We start from the raw sequence: 19,819 nt of genomic DNA, 5'->3' as shown, positions 1-19,819 counted from the left end.
CTGATGGACAGCCTTCCCATATTACCTCTGAGTTCTCACCTGCGGCTACACCAATCTATATAACTCTTTGTCAGTATAGCTTCATGGTGGATATTATGGTTGGGCAAAAGGAATACTTGTGCTTCTCTTTTTCAAAACTGGTTGATCTTATATTTGTGTGTGTATATATATATATATATGGTTTTTTTTTTTTTTTTTACATATGTAGAATGAGTTGGTGGGTGTGTTTTGAAAGCTGCCCTACGATGGTTCACTAATTCTACACATTACTTCCTCACCAGGGATTTTCCTGGAAGTCCTCGCTCAGGCCAACTGAGGGTACCTTTTCACCATTCGATTCATTGATCAAAACTCTGATAAAGTAAAGCTCCTGACCTCTTGGCTACCCTGTCTTTCTTGGGTCTTTAGTGTTTAGGGCACCTCAGTTTGCATCAGCTGCTCCAGGTGTAACAAGACTGACTGTCAGGATCATTACTTGCCAGCATCTCCTGCCTCCCTGCGTTCTCCTTAAGCTGACCCAGAACTCAGTGCATATAGGTCCAGCTGTAGAGGGGTTGTCTAATGAATCAAACATAAGTTTGGTGCTGCTTGCCATGTCTAGGTCACTGCTGAGTCAAAGGACAAGGAAGTACTTAAGGAAGAGCCGTGTTGCTCTTCGGGAGACCTCAGTGCAAAAGGGCACGGCTCTGGCTACCAGATCAGCCGCCCAGCTACAGACCCAGTCGGTTGTTGGCTAACAGGACCTGTTCATTAGGAAGTCTAATTAGGAAGTCTAAGTGTCCTTTACTAACAATATGGTCTTGCTGTGTTTTGTCAACTGCCTTTTGTTCTCTGGCTTCCCTATTGAAAATGAGTTGACTGGGACAGGTCCAGCCCACGCCCCGTGGTGACCTCATGCAGACATACAATGATTGTTGCTTCCTTATGTAAACTGTGTTTTTTTGTTTGTTTGTTTAACTTTACAGTTTTTTTATATCCATTTATGTATTTATTTGTGTGGTCTGTGTGTGTGTGGTGTGTGTGTGTGTGTGGTGTGTGTGTGTGGTCTGTGTGGTGTGTGTTTGTGGTGTGTGTGTGTGTGTGTGGTGTGTGTGTGTGTGTGTGGTGTGTGTGTGTGTGTGGTGTGTGTGTGTGGTGTGTGTGTGTGTGTGGTGTGTGTGTGGTGTGTGTGTGTGTGGTGTGTGTGTGTGTGTGTGGTGTGTGTGTGTGTGTGTGGTCTGTGTGTGTGTGTGTGGTCTGTGTGTGTGTGTGTGTGTGGTCTGTGTGTGTGTGTGGTGTGTGTGTGTGTGTGTGTGTGTGTGTGTGTGTGTGTGTGGTCTGTGTGTGTGTGTTAGTACACATATACCATGGCTCCTCTGGAGGCTCTCTCCTACCATATGGGTTCTGAGAATCAGACGCACTTGTAGGCTGTACCTGAGATTCTCCAGCCTCTGCAAAGGACTTTTTTTTTTTTTTTGAATTTTTTTTTTATTAACTTATTCTTGTTACATCTCAATGGTTATCCATCCCTTGTATCCTCCCATTCTTCCCTCCCTCCCATTTTCCCATTATTCCCCTCCCCTATGACTGTTCCTGAGGGGGATTACCTCCCCTGTATATGCTCATAGGGTGTCAAGTCTCTTCTTGGTAACCTGCTGTCCTTCCTCTGAGTGCCACCAGGTCTCCCCCCTCCAGGGGACATGGTCAAATATGAGGCACCAGAGTACGTGAGAAAGTCATATCCCACTCTCCACTCAACTGTGGAGAATGTTCTGATCATTGGCTAGATCTGGGTAGGGGTTTAAAGTTTACCGCCTGTATTGTCCTTAGCTGGTGCCTTAGTTTGAGCGGGACCCCTGGGCCCAAATCTGCCTATCATAATGTTCTACTTGTAGGTTTCTAGGACACTCTGGATCCTTCTACTTTGCTATTCTCCCATGCTTCTCTCATCTAGAGTCCCAATAGGATGTCCTCCCCTCTGTCCCAGTTTCCTGGTAAGTGAAGGATTTTCTTTTCAGTCTCTAAAGCTGTGTTCTCAGAACACCTCAAGCAGTTGTTCCCACCCTGTGGGTGTCAGATGACCCTTTCACGGGGATCGCCTAAGACCATGGGAAAACAGGTATTTACAGTATGATTCATAACTATAGCAAAATTACAATTATGAAGTAGCAATGAAATAATTTTATGGCTCAGGGGGTGGGTCACCCCACCATGAAGAGCTGTATCAAATGGTTGCAGTGCCAGGAAGGTTGAGAACCACTGCTCTAGAGGAAGAAGCCAGGGTCATCTGCCTGTGTCCTCCTGCCAGAGCCCAAGCCTTTCATTAATACAGAGAATGCATGCTGGGCTTTAAGGGTTCATTCCGCAAGATCACAGACTGGCCTGCTCTGGACCACAAACTGGGTTTTAAAAGTTGATGTTTGAAGACAGAGATGTGCTCCCTGTACACTGGTAGAGAAGTCCTTTGCCTAGCCCCAGTTTCTGGTGTTTTTCTGGCCATCGTTAGTGTCGTTTGGCTTAAGGTACACAAGGCTGCTCCTCTACCTTGCATGACATCCCCCTGCATCTATCTCTGAGTTTTCACCTGATATTCTTCCGAGGACGTCAGTCAGAATGCATTTTGAGATAATAAAGAAGACGGATTTTAAAGCTTCATGATGAGAGGGGCTAAAAAAAAAAAAAAAAAAAAAAAAAAAAAAAGAAAAAGAAAAAGAAAGAAAGAAAAGAAAAGAAAAGAAAAGAAAAGAAAAGAAAAGAAAAGAGAAAGTTTCCTCCACAGTCTACCTGCTTTTCTCTTTGATGCTCCAAGCTGTGGCCCATATTTCTGTGGTATTTTTTTATCAGCCAGCTGATAGCAGGATGTTTTACAGATAAAGCCCAGGATTCTTATCACTCTCAGGGAACTGGAAAATACACGAATGGGGTGATGTCAGGGAAGCCTTCCATGAGGTGGTGTGAGGATTTCTGAAATTGAATACAGCAAGGAGAGGTGGTCCCTGAAACTGTGAGTTTGTGGACATGCTCAAATATCGTCATCATGTCCCTGGTAGGAAGTCTCCTCATCCTTCCCAGAGCAGCACGGAGCAGAGTGAATGGCTACAAGAAGGCTCACTCTGGACATCTGACTCACGTGGGTTCCTAACTCTATGACCCCACCCCTGACTCATGCAGATGTGGAGCAAAGTTCACAGCAGGAAACAGAACATGAAGAACAACACCACTGGTCCCTAGGCGTGCCAAGCCATCATAGCGAGAGCCACTTGGAACCAGGTAACAGAGGATAACTAACCAAGGAAGGATGTCTACCCACTGCGATCCCTGATATCTGCAAACATGACTGCTCATGCCCAGAACCACAGAGCTGGCGTCAGGATACAATACAATCCTTTCATTCTGGAGGTTTCAGCTGCACACACTCGATGGGGGAGCTTCAATAGGAGGGACGACTAAAAGCACCAGACTCATGAGCACACACAGAATTGCCTCCCAGTGTATCTAGAAATGAGTACTTGGTGTTTTGCCCACGAGAGTAGGGACTGGAGCTGTAAGACCGCTGTGTAGGGCCTTTACAGGCAGCCAGGTTCTCTCCATCATTGAATGTGGCCTGGGACGTATCGAAGACATGAGGAGTTGCTGTGGCTACTGATGTGCGTGGCCTGACCAAGTCATTCAAGCTAACTGAGAGGCCAGAACTGATCGTGAGAAGCACAGTTTGAGCTTCTTCTGTGAAGTGTCCATATTCTCATGTCTACCTTCCCCCACACAAGATCTGTAAGATTCTTATAAATTAGTCTTTGCAGCTTTAAAAAAAAAAAAAAAAATCCCAAGAGCTCCTAAGAATCTTTCAGAAATAAAAACTGATGAAGAGTGGGTTATATGTTCTAAGAAATTGACAATCTGCAGAAAATTAATCGTGTTTCTATCCAAACCAAGAGGGACACATTGTGTGTGGTGTGTTTGTGTGTGTGTGCGTGTGTGTGTGTGTTGTTTTTAAAATGTATTCATTCTCTTTGCTTGGTCAATTAAATAGTAAATGCACTAAATCCTACTTTGTGGGGAAAGATTGAACTAATTAAATGCAAGCTTTTCTTTTTGCTAAGAATTTTTAGTGCACTATATATTAATAAATGCTTGATAAAATTTTCTTATAATTAATAAAGGAAGTCAAAAGTATGTTCTGTTCATTTTGCTCTCCATATAAGTACATAAATATGTATTTTAAATATTAAAAATTATTTAAATAATATAAAGAAAATATATTTTAAATAATGCAAAGAAAATATATTTAAAATAAATATAAATAAATGTATAAATATATATTTAGCTTTAGTTAGACCCTATATCTTTATTTTTTATGTTGTTTCCTTTTTTTTAAAGTCCCTTTTTCATTTGATATCACATTCTAAGTAACGTTTCATAGCTTGTTTTCTGGTTCACTAATTTTCCTTCAATGAAGTCTGTTTGATGAATTTTTTTATTTCAGTTGTTGTTCATACCTTTGATTGTTTCCTTCTTCCAGTAGTTATTACATTTGTCTTTTCTTTCTTTCTGTGTGTGTGTGTGTGTGTGTGTGTGTGTGTGTGAGATATATGCACAGGTGTGGTGCGGAGGGTGGGGTGGTGAGAGACACCTGCTCATGTTTGGGTGTTCCGAAGCCAGAGGAAGTCAAAGAGCTATCCAGCGACCTCCTGGAATCCACCTTTCTCTACACAACAGCCCTTTACCCTCCCCTGCCCCCTCCCCCAGCCCCCATCCCCCTTTTCCTGCTTTGCTGATGTTGTAGACACGCACGTGTCCATGGCCTTTCTCCTCCCATATGTGTGATTAGCACATGTGCAACATTCATGTGGGTTCCAAGGACTTGAACTTAGCCCCTTTTGCTTCCACTGAAGGCACCTTATTCACTGAAGCCATGTCCCAAGCCTTCTTTTATTTCAATAAACATAGCACTATGTAAGACGTTGCTATACAGTAAAGTCTTTGCTTGGGGCTCATCTCTATGACCTTTGACATATATTCAACACCCTTAGCTCACTGTGGACAAAACTCTCATATTCCTTTAGTTCCTTTTAATCTGGCACAGTTCTCCTATTTATTTATTTATTGGTTTTGCCTTGCTTTGTGTTCTCTGTCTCATACATATTTCAGACTTTTGAGGAATCTCTCAACAAAGGTGCCACTGATGTTTTCTTTTGATTTAATGCAGCTTTTGCCACGTTTTAAAGGACACTGGGAAAGCAACATGGTGACCTCGGTGGAGCTCTCAGGAATGTGAGGTGTTAAATTAGCCCAGCTGCTGGTGGCTTAGCTTCAGTCTCCTGGCTAAAGTAGGACCTGACAATTGTCTCCACCTTTACGATATTTATCTTGGTGATTAATACGTGTCAGAGCGGTGACTTAGTATGTGTGACGATCCTGGCTCTTGTGGTTGTTGGGCCTCCCAAGACCTCGGCATCTGTTGACAATTCTCAACTCTAATGATCACTGCTACGCCTGCCACATGCTAGTTCGTCTGTCTCAATTCATGTTTTACGTGGGTTGGTCAGGAGTCTATGCTAAAAAGAGCTCTTATTTTTCTCCCACTTGTTTACCTATCCAGGGCTTTATATCACTATGGACTTGTGGGTGCTTGTTTTAATTGCATGAGTAATAATTTCTCCCATTTCTCTTGCTTTTCCTATTGCCCCAGATTTTATCATCTTTTAAAGTTTTCATTGTTTTAAATTCTGTTTATTTGTGAGTTGTGTTGGGGTTGGGGAAGCGGGACACAAGAGTACAATTGTCCCCAGAAGCTGGAGAAGCCATTTGCCCCCTGAAGCTGAAGGCAGAGGTGGTAGTGATTACTCTGATGTGGGTTCTGGGAACTTGAACCCGGGTCCCCTGCAAGAGTCGTGCTGGCTCTTAATAGCCGAACAATCTCTCCAACCTCCTTACCTATATTTTCAGCTGACTCTTTCTACATGGTCTACATATTTTTGGCAAGTCCTTGCTTTTCAGTAGTCCAAATTCATCCTCCTCTTCCCTCCTCCATTTGTCCAAGGAATGCCGGTTCCTCTCTTGTATTTGAAAAAAGATATGCAAACCGGGCACAGTGGTGCAGGCCTTTAATCTCAGCACTCAGCGAGGCAGAGGCTGGCATATCCCTGAGAGTTTGAGGCCAACCTGGCCAGCATGGTCTACAAAGTGAGTCCAGGACAACCAGAGCTGCACAGAGGAACCCTGTCTCCAAAAACCAAATAAGTAAATTGTTTCTAGGCTCTTTCAGTGGACAAAGCTAAGAAATATATGAATACGCGCACGTGCACACGCACCTCTTTCTGTATCTGTTCATCTGCAAATAATTGTCATAAACATCATGCCAGCTAGATCTCTGCTGTGTGAGTGTAGATTCCCGCCACACCAGACATACATGTGCACAACGGCAACGTCCAGCTTCGTGCACGTTTCCTGGTGAGCACAATTCAGGTCTTTCGTCTTGTGTGGTAAAACCCATGCTGTCCCAGCACTCGGGAGGCAGAGGCAGGCGGATCACTGTGAGTTCGAGGCCAGCCTGGTCTACAAAGTGAGTCCAGGATGGCCAAGGCTACACAGAGAAACCCTGTCTCTAAAAACCAAACCAAAACAAACAAACAAACAAACAAACAAAAAAACCATGCTGTGGCTGACAGAACTGTCTCCCTAGGCAGCAGTGACCGTTACAAACAGAAGCATGTAACTGCGCCATAGGAGGAGCTTTGAAGGGTCTTTTCGTGGACGTGACTCGGAAAGTAAAAGCTGCTGCTCTAGGGCTGGAGAGATAGCTCAGAGCACTGACTGCTTTTCCAGAGGTCTTGAGTTCAATTCCCAGCAACCACATTGGTGGCTCACAACCATCTGTAATGTGGTCTGATACCCTCTTCAGGCCTGCAGGTGTATGTGCAGGCAGAGCACTGTGTACATAATAGTAAATAAATGGATCTTAAAAAAAAAAAAAAAAAAAAGCTGCTGCTCAGCAAGCACGAGGCCTTGACTTCAAAACCTACCTCAAAGATGCGCATGGCCACAACTGCCTGCTGCTCTGGCTCTGGGATGCTCACTGGGATGCTTGCTGGCTGGCCAGCCTACACAAAGAGTGAGATCCGGGTTCCATGAGAGATCCTGCCTCAAGGGGCATATGGTGGAAAGTGACAGGCATCCTCCTCTGGCCTCCAGACAAGTGTTTGCACCTGCACACATGCGCGTACATCACACACACACACACACACACACACACACACACACACACACGAATAAGTGTCTTTGTTAGACCTAGGACATCGCCTTGGGTTTTACTAAATATTCTGTCTTTTCTCTTATAAATCATCCTTGGGAATTCAGAGGCAATATTATTGAGTGACATTTGAATGTAACAAAAATAAAAAAATTCTTCCGTGGGGGCTGAAGAGATGGTTCAGTGGTTAGGAGCACTTGCTAATCTTCCACAGCATCCAGATATGATTGACAGGACCCATATGCTGGGTCATAAGCATCCATAACTAACTCCACTTCAAAGGAATCTAGCTCCCTTTTCTGGCCTCCGTGGACATGAGGCTCACACATGGTGCACAGACATACATGCTGGCCAAACACTCACACACATAAAATAAGATAAACAAAATTTTTTAAAAAATCTTGCAATAATATGTTATTTTGAAGTTAATAGATATTTTCTGATTGAATTTAAAAGTATCTACTCAAACAATTAGAGGGTTTATTTTAGTATCTCTGCCTTTTCTGCCATTTCTTAGACCATATGGTATTCTATATAAATATAAGACTTTAACATTGGTGACATTCCTTGTCTATCGTCATCTTTGATATCTGACCATCACACAGAGTGTCCCCAGAGTCCAGAAGGAAATGGTATCCTTTGCCTATGGGATATAAAAATGATTGAAGCTTTATTATCTTTTGAGGCCTGAGAGCTGGCACTAAAACCTCATCCCACGTGGACTCAGGAAGACAGTTCTCAATCTTGGGGCAATTCAAAGTTCTTCTTCCAATCTATTATTAGATATTACATATTTACTTGGGAAACTGTATGAAAGAATTACAGAAGGCCTAATAAGGAAGGGGAGGAGAAAACCTCTATGATGGTTCACTTTCTAAAAGCATTTTTCAGGGAAGATGTGAGGGCCTCAATTCTTAAAGTATCTCCAGCCACAGGTTGCTTTAGAGGGTTTATCTACCTGCTCTGTACCAAAGGTCCAAATTTTCCTGTTTGTTTTGCTTTTTTGGAGGGAGGGGGTTATTGAAAGAATTTGGTAGTTTATCAAATAACACCAAAATGAATGTGCACATTAATCAGAATTTCCCAGCAACACAGGACTGGTTGTGTCTGTGCATACATATACCCACACATGATTACACACATACATGCATGCATACTCTATTTATTATGAAGATTGGATCATGCTATTAGATGCTCAGAAGACTGGTGGGCTTCCACCTGCAAGCTGGGAAGCCCATCATAGTTCTCAGCCACATTCAAATCTGAGGGTAATGGATGTGCTCATGGAAGCCCCAGTCCAAACCTAATGGCCTGAGAGCCTAAATCCCAAAGCCCAAGGGCAGAGAAGGTGGTCTCGGAAGAAAACTTGACCCCCCTCCTTCTTTTCCTCTCTACTTTTGCCACAAAGGACCAGAGATGTCCACCCACATTGGATTTTCCTCACCCACTCTTCTCAACTCACCAGTTTCTCACTGGCTTTACTAGTCAAGTCGACACACAAATTACCCATCTCTACATGTAAACAAAGTACTTTGGTCATCTTGAAAAACATTAACAGATGTAACCACAATCTCCAGCTCAACGACATTGGGTAACTATCCTGCAACTGATTTTAACTGATGAGCTACAATTTATACAGACTTATTTTTATTTCATATGTGATTTTAATGGCTATTTTCAAAATCTCTTGTCTCATTCAGTCGTAAGTACATCCTGAACAACCACAAAAAATACAAGGTGACTCTTACAGACATCCATCAAAAGGGAGTCAGTCTAAGATTACTCCCACACTTTTATTGAGGATTGAGGGAAAACCTAGTGCTATGTACAAACAGTTAAGCTCACTGTACAGCTGATTTTACGACATTTGGTTGGAATATCCTTTCATAAGAAACGTTTCGTATCTGTATCTATTGTTAAGTGGATAGCCTATGATGAAGCACTTCTACTGTTAAATGAAGTCATGGTTTATGACAAAAATCTAAAAGCTTACACCCTTTGAATCCTTGATCCAATGGAGACTGATGTCCCCGGATTATTTCTAGTATCATGAAATTATATTGGAAGAATTCAAGAAGCAGCATTGGACAAACTGTATCCACGTCCTGTGTGAGAATATCACTGAGATCATATGTACCCGTTGTTAGTGTTCCCTGCAGGCTTTGGATGTTCATGTTTTCTTTCTTGGATAATGAATGCTATGAAACAATTGTTCTTTCGGCTATACTTTCGAGGAAACTCAAAGTTTGTGTGTTCACCTGTAGCCAAGTATATCAGACAACATTGCTTATGTATTTATAATGTATGTGTGTGTGTGTGTGTGTGTGCACTTACATGTGTCAAATGTGTTATGTGTATGCACATTTTACTTTGAATTTTAAACTGTTTCTGGTTTTATCGTATCTCTTTAGCCCCACATTCTTCTTAGCTTAAAAGCCTGGGGAAAATAAAACAAATAATAAATTTTAAATGCTGAAAGGATGCTTTTTATCTTGAAATATGATGTACTAATCAGCTTGCATCTGCCGAAAAGGAAGAATTTTCAAGAGGGAGAAAGCGAGTCAGGAAAAGCAGCTAACACCCAAGTAGGAACCAAATGTATAAAGCAGTAAGGTCTGTGAAAGACAGAAAAGTGCTTTTCCAAGTGGGTGGACCTAGTCACCTTCCTTTTTCTAGACTTAAGAGTAACCATCGCTTAAAATTTCATCGGGGGGGGGGGGCGGGTAGGAGTCAAACTTCCAAGCATGGGACCCCCAGAGTTTCAAACATTTTGCCAAGAAGACAGTTTGCAGCAAAATTCTGAGTATTGTTTACTATAAGATGTTCATGAATTTGTCTTCCAAACCATGATAAATAAACAGCAGGGAAGGCTCAGGTTTGGAGAAGAGATTCTGAAAAATCTAGATTGAATAATTTCCATTGGGTGAAAAAAGGTAAGTTAGCATAATGATTAATTTTTAATAAAATGGACTCATATTGCAGTCTTTTGCTTATGGGAGATTTAAAGAAAATTATAGATAAATATATGTAAGATATACTGGAAAATATACTTAATGGTTGATAATAAAATAGAGAGCTATCTAAGAGTTCAAGCGTGCAAGCAGTGAGGTAGTGAGTTGTCCACTCACTGTAGCCTGGGGTACTACCTTGTCCTTGATGCACTTGTTCATTTATTCAATGAATATTATTGATTTCAATGAATATAATATGCTCTGTACCATAAACCTTCTGCCCTGTTTTCAGAGTGAGAATAATGGACCTTAAAAGCAATATCTTGTAAGACAAACTTCCAAAGGACACATTAAAAGCCCATAATTTACAAATACATCATAAAAAACCCCAACCTTTTCACTCAAATGTCTACTTGATAGCCTGAATATGAAATATGTCTCAAAAGGTTAATGCATTTAAAGCTTAGTCTCCAGAGGGCAAATGTAGTCATTTAAAAGCAATAACACCCTAAGGCTTTGCCTACTCGGTAGATTGTACTGCCCGTAGTCCCAAGGTTTGATGTCATTGGATGGTTCATACCGTTGGATGGTGGTAAGGACCAGGAAGTGTGGAATGATTGCCTGGGACATGCCTTCAAAGTATAACTTCAACTTGTGGAGAAAAGTAAACAAATAATTAATTTAAATAATATATACTGCACACTATTAATAGTATTAGTATTTATTTAATGAGGTTTAGATTGGAATAACATTTTATACTTTTTAAAAAAGATTCATTTATTTTTATGTATACAGTGCTCTGCCTGCATGTGCACCTGCCCACCAGAAGAAAGCATTAGATTACATTATAGATGATTGTGAGCCACCATATGGTTGCTGGGAATTCAACCCAGGACTTCTGAAAGAGCCATCAGTGCCCTTAACCTCTGAGCCATCTCTCCAGCCCCTATTTTGTTCTTATTAAAATAGTTACTATGTATCTCACATCCTTCAGGCCACAGTGATAGTTTCTTTAAATATATGATTAACTTCTTTTCAATCTGCCAAAGGATGCATAGAGCCCTTAAATCGACATCCTGTTCCATGATACAGTCAGACACCATGCAAGCATGCATCAGTCCATTCTATAGGCTCTCCTACAACTGCCGTTCAACGAGAGTAAATCACCAGCTTTAAACAAAGGCTTCTTTCATGGGATCCAGAAAGAAACAGAGGATGACAGCTTTGTTTAGTTGCCACATGAGTCTTCCCCATAGCAACCCCCACGGGTAGAATATTAATCTCAGGATGGTGAGCATCATCAGAGGCCAGAAGGCTTTAGAATGTAGTGAAAGGTCAGAATTTGAATGTGAAACACATAACTTGAGACAGTTACATATAAAACGAGTGGAAAAACAATAACTTGATTCTTATGAAGGATATAATGGTTACTTGCTATGTCCAATCCAGTACCTGTCTATGTTAAGTGATCGATAAAATTATGGTTTTGTTGTTTTGGTTTGGTTTGCTTTGCTTTGCTTTTTGGGTTTTCAAGACAGAGTTTCTCTGTGTAACCTTGGCTGTCCTGGACTATCTTTGTAGACCAGGCTGGCCTTGAACTCACAGCGATCCACCTGCCTCTGCCTCCCTGACTGATGGAATTACAGGTGTGTGACACTGCATTGGGCTGATGGCTGTTATTTTAAAGTGTGTGTGTGTGTGTGTGTGTGTGTGTGTGTGTGTGTGAGAGAGAGAGAGAGCACGAGTGTGTATGCTCGCACAAGGCAAGGCAATATGGCTGACTTAGTGCAGGTAGCACCCAGAGAGCAGTGACTTGCAAAAATTCAATCCATAACCCAGAGGCCTCCAGAGCAAAGATTTCTCTAGCAGTTGTGAAATAAATGTGTCTCAAATGAGTTGTTAGCTGAGTGGCTGATTAGTAACAAAAATTGACTTTTCTCCACTCAGGGCAGCAATTGGAAGTTAAAAGACGCCACCCCAGAATGGATTTTTCTATCCTCTAGTTTCATCAGAAGCACTCAGAGATTGTGTTTAAAAATTTTTTTTTTTATTAAAAACTCCACAACTCTAAAGGAGAAATTAACACAAAATTTAAAAGCTCTTCTGTAGCTCAGTAAATTAATTGGGGTACATGGGCTGGAACCTATTTCCAAAGTGCCCTAGTGATTGAATTTAAAAGCCACTGTGCTAATGCATCGTGCATGCTAGGGGTTATAGGCATGTAAGTATGATAAAAGAATTTTCCCTTTGTAAGACTGGAACTGTTTGTCGAGAACCACATACCACACCTGCTGTCTTCAAGCCACAGAGCCCCTGCTATGGCAAGCTCTCGGAACTTCCAAGGGAAGTTTGCAGTGCATGCCTGTTTCAACTCCCACATCTGACAAGATCCATCTGAGCTCCTGGGGACAGAGATTGAGGAGAGAACATGTTTGACTTAAGCCAGTGTGTTGTAAACCCATTCATGCATCAGAATTGCCCGGAGGCTTGACCGGAATATGCAAGCGTGTTCTAATGTGAAGTTTTTCAGCAGGGTAGGTGCTCTAAAAATATTTGCTGTGTAAACATTGCCACATCTGCATTTGTCAAGAACAAACTTCTAGGACAAGGTTAATTTGCCGGTGGCCACAGATGGTGTTGGTGGTCCAGGAGCTCCTGAACCTGCCACTTCACTGGCAGATGCGTCCAAAAGTCTTCTCACTTTCATTAGCTTTCTAAGCAGAATATATGACTCAGAAATGGTTCCTATGTGAAATTAGATGCCATTTTCCTCCAGATTTCATCCCCATTAAGTAAATGAAGGAGGTAACTTATTGCTGTTAATACGCTATCAAAAACATCAATAATGACCATCACTCACAGAGAAATTTTCATTTTGTGTTTTTTTGTTTTTTTTTCTTTCTGAAATATGTTGGGGGCTATGCATTTGGAACAGCAAAACAGCTCTAGAACTCAGGGAATAAAGTCCACTGGTTAGCATGCCCACAATTGATGTGTGCTGGCGAGGCATAACCCCAAGAACTGCATGTTCTCAGGACTTTATGCTGTTATGGAGCATAGCTTTGCTTGTTACCCTTGCGGTCCTCATATCCTCCTAATATATGAATTGTGTGAGCACTGTAAAGGGGGCTTCCAGCCCCTCACTGGGCAGTATCATTGGCATATGCAGTAACAATGCTGATCTCTCTCAGGCACTGCTGCTGGAGCAGATTAACGATTCAACCACCACCCTAAAGATGTAGATTGCTAACAGTGACCCTTAGAAAGAATTTGGGGAAAAAAAATAGATGTTTAGCAAGGTTAGGTAAAGATGTTTTTGCTATTGACTCTGATGCAGAAAATCTTAGGGAACAATTTGTAGTTAAGAAAAAGTGCACTTTTAATAGAAAAGCTGGGAACTTTTTGACGTTGGTGAGCAAAGACAATACCCCAATCAAGACTGGCTCACTGACTCTCAATGAAGCTGGACTCCAAGATGACTAATTTCTTATACTTATTTTTGCCCTCAGCTTCCTGATAGGATTTGATAAAATCCCTAATGAGTAGGTGAGCACCTTTAGGATTTGAAGTAGAAATGACTGACTGCTTTATATAAAGAAGTTTAGATTTGTGATTCTTTTAAGATTTTTATAAGATTACTTTTTATGATAATTGAGTCTTTCTTTGTAACCTCAAATTGCAGCCTGCCAGTAACGAAAAATGGCTGAGAAATCACCTTGCTTGCTTGTTCTCTGTTAATATATAACAAGTTGCTTGGTTACAAATGTGTGTGGGTTCTTGAAAGTAACTTGTTTTCCTTGTTTGTTTCTCACCCATAATATGTAAACATTTGATCATGTGAAGGTATTGAGGAACGTGTTTTTCTAACGGATACTCACTGTAATCACTCACTTACAGAAAATAGACTGCTTGAAAGATCTTGCTGGGATATATAAGCTGTGGGAGAATCAAGTTGTTGGAATCTTTTTCCATCTACAAAGATGTATGTATGTATGCGTATGTATACGGTTGTTGGAACTTGCTCTTTGGAGGTTGTCCCACCTACCGAAGTATATGTGCATATGTACAATAATAGCTTGTTGGGTTGGAACCAGCTCTTCGGAGTTCGTTCCATCAACCAAGATCTATGTATGTATAATGTATGTGAATGTGGAAAGTAAGAGAAACTTGAAAGAAGAAGCTTGTTGAAACCTACCTGCCGGAGTCTGTCTTACCTCATCATCGTGTGTGTGTGTGTGTGTGTGTGTGTGTGTGTGTGTGTGTGTGTGTGTGTTTCTTTTCTCTCCTTCTTTCCCTTTATTTTTTGGACACTTGCCAGCAGCAGTGGGAGCCCCCTCTAGGAGCCATTAGCCCTAGCCCCAGCTTACCACCAACAGTGGAGGCTATTGCTGGTAACAATCAATTCCGGTCTGGGAAGCTGACCTCAGAGAAAGTCTGCAGGGTCATCAGCCATCTGTGGGATCCATGCCCTTGCCATAGTTTCCCCAGTTGATGTTGAAGCAGATCTTCAGCAGACACAGGATCTCATGTAGCCTAGGCTAGCCTCAAACTCACGATGTGGTGGAGGCTAGCTTTGGCTTTGAACACCGGATTCTTCTGTATCTACTTCCAGAGCTCTGGGTTGGCAGGCATATATCACCACCCCCAACTTTCATCGTTGCTAAACAACACATGGTTCAAGTGTGGTGGTGCACACTTGTGACTCATGGTCACTCTCAACCACACAATGAGTTTGAGACCAGCCTAAGATACATGAGACCCTGTCCCCAAGACAAATGATGATGATGATGATGATGATGGATGGGCCTTTACAGGCATTAGTATCCTCATCCCAGAGCCTCTCTTTACATGGTTGGTGATTTTTAAAATCTATTTTATTGGGGTTCTTATGCCTCTACCTCCCTTCTTCACCTCAATACCTTTCAACGCAACACCCTGTAGGAGAGAAATAAGGTTAGTGGGGAGAAAGGATGTAGTTCTCTTTAACTACTTCCTGTTGACTGAGGTCATCAGGTCCCCTGGGGCACGTCAATCTTCATAATCAGGGTATCTCCAACTTCTTCTCAAAGTGCAACAACAGCAATGGGGGAGCAATGGCAGCCTTCTTACAAGAAGGCCCCCTTTCTCTCTGGGGTCTGGCATTTATACCCTCTCGGAGTCCCCAGAATTAAACTATGCACAGCTGGCAAAGATCATGCCCCTTTCAGAGCCCTCACAAGACAAATAGTCTGCTGCTGTAGACAACCTAAAGCAGCCTCATATCCCATACCTAGGATTAAAGCAAAAACATGTTTGTATTTAAAGACACCAAAACTCTCACTACAGTCCACAGTTTGTGGAGGGCTCCTAATTGATTGCAGTAAAGGTTAAGTCTGTCAGCTTGCCTTGGCTGGAGCCCTCACTTGGATATCTTTGTACCTCCAAAGCTCGCACAGGCTAGGTACACAATGTTTGGTTGAAAGCTGAATGTTACTCAATTTTGAAAAATCATACAGTAAATATTAATAAGAATCAACATCATGGTGCACGGTAGTGATCAACTAATGTTTTCTGGATTGTTCATCAAGGAAATAGGTATTGCTATGTTATGTTTTTCCTTCCTCCTATTCTGAATTCTGGTTCAAGACTCAAAGATGCAAATTCTACAAAGCAATTTTTTCCTAAACGTATTATACCTCAGTGTGTATAGAATTGTTATTTTTTAAATTAGATTTTATTGTTATAATATTTGGCTCATATAAACTTTTGCTATACTCTTGTCAGATATAGACGTGAAATGAAATTACAGGTAAGTCAGAATTGGGATGCTCACAAAAGCACTGGGAGTTTTTTTCTTCATTTTCTATATAAGATATGTCTCAAATTCATATACAGTTTGACTTAGAGACATCATCTTCTCAATTTTATGTTCTGTTTATGATACAGTGAATGTTCTACTGAAGGATGCTAGGTCAAAGGTACCAAAGGAAACAGCACTAGCACTAACCTCCATCCACTCCTCCTCCCTCCTCCTGCTATTGCTCCTCCTTTCCCCTCTCTCCCTCCTTCCCTTCCTCCCTCCCTGTCTCTCTCTCTCTCTCTCTCTCTCTCTCTCTCTCTCTCTCTCTCTCTCTCTCATCTCTTGGTGAAAAAAAAATGACCTCTCAGAACGTTCAACTGCATGACAGTTTCTCTGTTTCTACTTCAGTCAGGACCCTATGGATGAACATATACAGTGTCCCTAATTTTTCTGTATGATAAAGACAGCAATAAATATCCCCCAAGCATAGCTTTAGCCCCTTGATTCTCAAGGAGTTGGTGTGTCCTTGTCATTATAGCTTTCCTTCTTCCAGCTGGAGCTTTCAAAAGTCTTGTGTACAATCCATGTTCGTCACCTAGCAGACATAGAAACTTGAGGAGCATATGCTTGCCCCTGCCCCCACCCCCACCCTGCCCCCCACTTTCTCTTTTTAAATGAAATGGAAACGTTGGTCACGTTCTTGCCTCTCTCACACACTTGGTACAGAGAGACAACACGCTCGAAGGTGCTTTGAGAGCTGCTCATTGCTGAATGAATGGAAGCTGATATCACTCTGTTAGTGTTTCTGATTCTTGCTCACTGCACAGTTTACGCTGTCTTCCCTACCCACCCCCCCGCCCCTACCCATGGTGCCACTTTCTCCTTCTCCCTCAGTGATGCTCACTGAAGGGAGTGCTGTGACTGTGGCTCTTCAGTGTTTTCTCAGAGTTTGATTGGTCACAAATTGCCTGATGTACCAGTTTAAAATTCGTACTCCTAGGGCCTTCATCTCCCTTAGCCAGTGTATCTTCTCTCTTCAAGAACCCGTCCCCAATGGGAATCTTCCAGTGCAGATAGAAGCTGAGAATCTCTGGGTTGGGCTGGCGCTGTGATGGGCCATTCTCATTCAAAACTCTTTAGTGAGAAAAGGTACCATTTCCTGCTTGACTGACGCCGATGCCGACGACGGATAAGTAAGGGCAGTACAAAGAAGTGTGCCCTGCACATCTTCCTAACTTGAGTTACATCACACACTCCTTTGGGACTCAACTCTGGATGCCAGCCTTTCCAAACAGATGTTTTATTTCTAACCAGTCAGTTCCCATCACCCTCTCACTAAACTAGGGCTGTGTGGGTTTGGCTGAAAAAATACTAACTGCCACCGTTGCTAAAAGTCAAACTGAACACAAGCTGTGCAGCCTGTCCCTATGGAAGAGAGAAACTAGGCCAGATCTTCCTGGACGATGGAGCCACGAATAATGCAGAGAGAGAGTGCAGCTACTCTTCACTCAGGTCTTATTGTGTTAATATTTTCAGTTATGTTAAAATGTAAGGACTGCGGGGAAAACAGAAGGGAGCACATCAAAATACGAATCACCGCATGTTCAACAGTTTCTATTTTTTCTAGTAGAGTAGGATAGAATAGGATAGAATAGGATAGGAGCAACTAATAGCATGTCCAAGATCAGACAGCAAGACTCCTTCACACAGGAAACTCTTGCCTGGTGCGAAGTGTGCTAATTAATTTATAAGTATGTCATATAAGCCTTACCACTCCATCAATCATGGAGTTGAGTGTGGGAAAAGACAAGGAAGCATAAACAGGCTCTCTGGGATCTTTGACCCACTAGGTGAGGTTAGCGATCCGGCTTTGTCCTAATGGTTGTTAACTTCAGCTCTAGACTATCGTTTGCCAGGTTATGGTTTGCTGAGCTACACGGTGAAATGGCCCGGGGAAGCTGCAAGGTGATTCTCTTGGGAAAGAAAAGCAAACACATTTGGAACATCTAGTGCTATTTGACTTTTTCACCTTTGACGCTGAGAAAAAGACTACCAGAACTGAGAGGCATAAATGTCAGACAGTTAACATTTAAAGAGTATCCATTTGTGTGATATGTAATATAAGGTGTGTCATCGCGGTGGATTCCCCATCTCATGAAGAGTATGAGTTCCCAGACATCTTTATTTATAAACGTGGGTGCTGATTCCAAACAGTGGTTCACTCTCTACAGATTGATGATAAGAATTAAGAGATGAAAGCTTAAAGATCCAAGGCTCATTGGGCTGATGAGAGGACCCTACATTTGGGGGTTCCTAGGCCCCGGGAAGTGTCAGTGAGCAGAGAGTGGAGCTGTTAGCAAGCACCTGAGATCACCCAAATGACGCAGGCAAGGACAAAGGGCGTGGGGAAAGTCAAGGCTCAGCTGTTTATCCTTGTTGAGGTCACGTTGGGCTTTATCCATGGGCTCAGAAATGTCTGACCTCTCTGTACTCACAAGCCTCAGGGGACTTTTTTTTTTTCTTTTTTTTTTTTTTTACCATCCTCTCTTCTTGAATGAGTCCAGGCTACCCAAAGCTCCTTCAGCACCCGCAACTGTTAGTGTCCTTAGCGGGGTAGAGAGTTCCTGATCCCCCAAATCCACATTCTATTTCATTTTGAGTTCTGCCCCCCTCCACCCCCTCAACATCTCAATGTGTCCGTGACCCTGTTCTGTAATGATGCTGTCTGGGGAGTCAGGGACCTGTCCCTTCAGAAGCTTGATTAGGCAAGTACTTAATTTTAGTGCTGGCTGAGGTCCTGACTTTTCAAAATAGCGATGATAGCAGTCACAAACAGCGCAAGTGTCACAATGCTCTGTCAACCCCGGAGTGGCCCGGTGAAGCATGACAAATACAGCGGGTCAGGAGCAGTTGTCATATCTCTTTAAGCTTGTGACAATTGTTTCTGCTCTGGACCAGGGCATGGAGGTTACAAAGTTCTCTCCTGTCCTTCCCCATGTCTGAGAACAGCCAGCCCACCAGCCCACTGGCTACATCTCCTTTAGAAGTGAGAGGAAAACCTAAACCTTTCTTGTGGCACCCTCCTGTCCCTCCCTACAGCACCCACCAGCCTTCATAATTTCCTAGTTTTGCTTCAAACATTTATTTAATTAGGAAATTAGTCAAGCAAATTTCTTGGTATTCTGAATTATCTAGGTTAGGGCACAAAAGAATTGTTTTAAAGGCTGAAATGCCACTTGCTGAAAGAGGTTTATAAGACTCTCTGAGAAAGTCTACCTCAAGAGCACAACTCCTCTCTGTACAATTCCCCTCTCGGGAGCAGTCCATTGCAAGGCCATCTTGGTTGACTGACAAGAGAGACACACGGGACCTAATCAATGCACATGGGTAGGGGACCAGCACTCCTCTGCGTCTTCAGCTGCCATCCTCACACACAAAAGCAAACTATGGAATTCAAATCCTTAGTGTGTGTGTGTGTGTGTGTGTGTGTGTGTGTGTGTGTGTGGTGTTTAAGCAGAAGTCAAGGGAAGTGGGTCAAAAGTGACCAAAAGTGGGTCAAATTTAATTTATTATAAGGAAGTAAGATAAGAGCAGGCCCTTTCCTCACTCTCTAATTTTAGTATTGTCGAGTCGTTACTTTTTCATGAAGAATATTTAGGTCAGAGTTCTGAGCATAGTCAAGCAGTAGAAAGAACTTAGTAGAGGGATCACCGGAAGCTTAGGGAAATAGTAGGTGGACTGGAAAATCAAGTTGAGGCCGGCGCCCAAATGTTACTCACTCTGGGGTTTGACCGAGGGGAGGGGGCCTCTTTCTGCAATCACTGCCCACAGAAGGCCAGATGCTACTGTTTACTTTGTTAC

Source organism: Acomys russatus, chromosome 21 (assembly GCF_903995435.1).
Source record: "Acomys russatus chromosome 21, mAcoRus1.1, whole genome shotgun sequence".
NCBI classification, from domain to species: Eukaryota; Metazoa; Chordata; class Mammalia; order Rodentia; family Muridae; genus Acomys; species Acomys russatus.
The sequence above is the reverse complement of the archived record's forward strand: the minus strand, read 5'-3'. Positions refer to the sequence as shown.